The sequence below is a fragment of the Pinus tabuliformis genome, chromosome 1_2, assembly GCF_031772625.1.
Source record: "Pinus tabuliformis cultivar Carrire ecotype Pingquan chromosome 1_2, CPIR1, whole genome shotgun sequence".
Taxonomy (NCBI): Eukaryota; Viridiplantae; Streptophyta; class Pinopsida; order Pinales; family Pinaceae; genus Pinus; species Pinus tabuliformis.
In genome coordinates this window covers 777,735,743-777,740,271 of record NC_142298.1, presented here as the reverse complement: position 1 = coordinate 777,740,271, position 4,529 = coordinate 777,735,743, and positions in this window count along the sequence as shown.

Genomic DNA, 4,529 nt, shown 5'->3' with positions numbered 1-4,529 from the left:
TTTATATTGAACAACCAAAAGGATTCATTCTTGGAAATGATGCAAAACTTGTATGCAAACTCAAAAAGGCTCCCTATGGTATGAAACAGGCTCCAAGGGCCTGGTATTACTACCTTGACAAATATCTACACCAACAAGGTTTTACAAAAGGTTCAGTAGATAGCAATCCATACATAAAGATTGACACTGATAAATTGCTAATTATTGTTGTTTATGTTGATGATATCATTTTTGGTAGTAATGAAGAATACATGAGTGAGAATATTGCTTCAATAATGCAGCAAGAATTTAAAATGTCCTTGCTTGGTGAACTTACCTATTTTATTGGTCTACAAGTTCAACAAAATAAAGATGGTATTTTTCTTTCACAAACCAAATATCTCAAACAGATATTGAAAAGGTAAGGAATGGAAGATTCTAAACCTGTATGCACCCCAATGGTAACAAGATGCAGTCTTAGCTCAAATGATGAATCAACAGTAGTACATCAACCAACTTACAGATCCATGATTGGCAGTCTACTTTATCTAACAGGTACCTGACCTGACATCATGCATGCAGTAGGAATAGTTGGAAGATTCCAAGCAAATCCAAAGGAATCACACATTCAGGCAGTCAAACAAATTTTCAAATATCTTCAAGGAACTCAGCACTCTGGTTTATGGTATCCTAGAGATGCAGATCTTACTCTTCATGCATATATAGATGCAGATTGGGTAGGAAGTGTTGATGACAGAAAAAGCACTAGCGGTGGTGCATTCTACATGGGTTCCAGGCTAGTGTCTTGGTTCAACAAGAAACAAATTTCAATTGCTTTATCTACATCTAAAGTAGAATATGTGGCTACTGCATCTTGTTGCACACAACTACTTTGGATGATGCAAACATTGCAAGAAATTCAGATCACGTGTACTCCACCCATCTCCATTCTATGTGATAATACAAGTGCCATCAGTATTTCAAAGAATCCAGTCATGCACTCCAAGACCAAGCACATACCCATCAAATACCATTTTCTACGTGAACAAGTGCTTGAAGAAAAAGTCAAATTGGAGTATGTTCCCTCCAAAGAACAGGTTGTTGATATATTCACTAAACCACTTCCCAAAAAAACATTTGAATATCTCAGACAAAAGCTTGGAGTAGTTGTTGCATCATCCTATTGTCAAATCTGAGAAAGGTTATTATATACGGGTGTTTCATGAAGTTCAGTCACGTACACACATGGGATTCTGTCGGACAAGTAGTGAATATGTTTTTTAGACAAGAAAGATAGTGGGGCAAGCTCTGATATGGGTGCTCTGTTTGATGTTGATGATCACAGTCTATTGATATGATCTATTCATTAAGTTTTATCTCACTGACAAAGATGCCTTGATCATTGACTTATTAACAATTCACAAGTAGCACAGGTTCAGGGGGAGCATTAGCCTTCACGTACATTAAACATTGTTGGCATTATGGTTGCTGAGTCCTACCATGCCTTTAGATATTTATACCTTTTGTTGCTTACACCATGTAAAAGTCTAGGATGTGATATGTCTTCTCATACATTTGAATGAGTCCTATTGGAGAAATGATGTAATTTGTATCCCCACTTTGCATAAGATGGATGATGTAATATTTATTGCTTTTGTAATGTATAAACAATTGGTATATACCCACTTGGTTGGGTGGATGAGTCAAGTTTGGTATATCCCCACTTGGTTGGGAGATGGATGTATGTATGAGTCATTGGTGATAGGAAGGTCATCCTCACATAATTGAGTTATCGAGTCATGTTATTCTTTTAGAAAATATTTTTTTGTAGGCTCTACCTGTGCTCAGGGGGAGCATGGACGGTTTCAGTGCATCTTAGCATGTACAAAATGGGATCTCAATTAGAGAATTCAGAACGTACTTAGGGGGAGCATTAACAACATAATGTAGGTCAAAGGGAGAAAATATCTTGGTCCATCCTTTGCCAATGATGTCAAAGGGGGAGAGTGACTTGGTGTTGTTGTTTCCATTAAGTCCAAAGGGGGAGATTGTTGGCATTATGATACAAGTGTTGTCCTTGATGGCAACTCACTCAGATGAAAGATCGCAGTGCAGCATGACAACAACAAAGAATTACAGATCAGACTCCAAAGAATGAAGAAAGAAAGGTATACACAGGTTCACCTTGTCCAAGCTACGTATACACACAGGTTTATTAAACAAAAGGAGCGTATACGTACACATGCACTTTCATAAAAGGAAAAGCGTGTATATCTTGGAAAACCAAAAGTTTTTGGTCCAAGGTATTTCTTGGTCCAAGGTATTTGATTGGTCCGAGGTATTTGGTCCAAGGTATTGGTTCTAAGTAGTTTTGGTCCATGGTATTGAGAAAGGCCTAAAACTATATAAGGAGGAGAAGATCATTAGGCCAAGGGTGTGCAAGTATTTTGAATATCTTATGAAGTGTTGGATCATATATGCAAGTTAATGAGCTTCTGATGGTTTTCTTGATCTGATCTAAGGAGGCACCTATATGGCTGATGAAGGTTGATGGACCAGGATCATAAAGGCTTAAAAGTATTCTCATTATGTGGTTTGATCTTGAACAGTCTAGATATGAATAACTGACGCATGTTTTATTCTGTAAATGTGATGATCTGGGTATGACTGAAGTCTGGAATAGTTGAGATGTTTTAAGTTAGCATTTACAGATCTGTATGCAGGTTCGCTTTAGTAAAAGAGCGTATACATGCTGGTTCAACATATCAAAGTAGCGTATACATCATAAATTGGAATTTGCATATCTATACACTCATTCCCTTTTGGTAAAAGTGCATATACATGCTAGTTCGACACATGGAAGTAGTGTATACCTTATGATGCATGATGTTTAAAGTTTCAGTTGTTTCTGTTTGTTGTTGCAGAGTTCTGGGTTCTCCTTTTTGTTCTCGTGACTGTATTCTGGTAACAATGTTCTAAATGATCAGATTGATCGATTGTGATTTGCTTCAGTAATGATGGGTTATTGATTGATTCAGTTGTGGTTGATTCAAAAAATGATGATTGAGTTTCAATGATTGGTTGATGCAGATGTATTTGATGGTTGTATTGCAGTTATGATGTTTTGAGTTTCAATGTTGTTGATGGGTCCAGTATGAAAATTGGATGAAACATGGCCTTCAGATTGTGGTGTTGTGTTCCAGGAGTATCTAGTCTGAAAATTCATGAAATGTGGTCCGTAGTGGAAAAGAGGAGTTTTCTGTATGCTAGCACCTACGTACTAGTAAACATATTGTCTAGTAAAAGAGCTAGGGGGTTGTAGCTCCCTTCTAGTAGTAGCTGAAGAACTAGAAAAGGTTGTAGCCTTCTGCAGGTGGGTGCCTGCGTACTGGTATGAGTCTGCACCAATACAAGATTGTAAACAGATTTTCTTATTATTAAAAAGAAGACAGAGACAACAACAGCAGGTGATTTTTACCTACATTGGGTTTCCACCTTATATCTTGGTGTTCAAGTGTGTTGCTTATGTGTGATGCTTTATTCTGCTTTTACTGCATTGTCTAATAAATCTCTAGTATACTGGTTTAAGATCAATACATGATAAATTGTCTAAATCAAAATTTCTCTGCATATATGCTGGTTGCTTTAAGTACAGTCACGTGTACACGCCAGTTCACTTCACTAAAGTAGCATATATAAATCTGTTTGGGAAACAAAATTATATATCTGATAATACTGATTCACCCCTTCTCAGTATTATTTCCAACCCCAACTCCTAAATTCTCAATAGGTTGACGAGGATTATCCAACAATGGAATGGTAGAATCCGAAGTTGCGTGGGAGTCACCTCGAGAATAATCTAACTGATCAATTTTAATAATTCTCCCCTCATGAGGAAAACAAAGGATGCGTAATAAAGATGAAACTATGGCATCCATCTCGTAAATCCAATTCCTTCCTAAGAGGAGGTTATAATCCAGGTTGGCATCAACGATTTTCACCTCAATATTTATGACCTTTCCCCCAACGCAAATAGGAAAGGCCGGGATAATTCTGTGTGGCCTATGAGAATGACCATCAAATGTTGTCAAGAGAATCGGCGAAGGAACAGTTGAAGGTGATCCAATGGCCTTCCAACATGACATAGACATTACGCATGTGGAAGCTCTCTCATCTATAACTATTCTAAAAATATTGGTTTTTCGGTAAGTGGACTTTATCTTGAAAGCCATATGGTGAGGAAGTCTCTTTTTGACATTCAACATATCAAAAGTGAGCACTAAAGAATTCTTTTGATCTATTGCACCGATTTCCAAAAGCAAATCACTTCTTTGAGCAAGACATGATTGGAGTACCTCCAAAGTAAACATAGCACAAGGACTTTGAGCCAGATCTTCTACAATCGAGTAGTTTTGGGTTGCCCTAGCATTAGGGTTAATAGTCGAGCACTTTGCAGAACCTTTCGGTATCTGAGGTATAGACTCAGCAGAGGGTCACTTAATATGAAGTGGGTCTGTGGTTTTGGGAACAAATTTAGCCTTATATGTTTC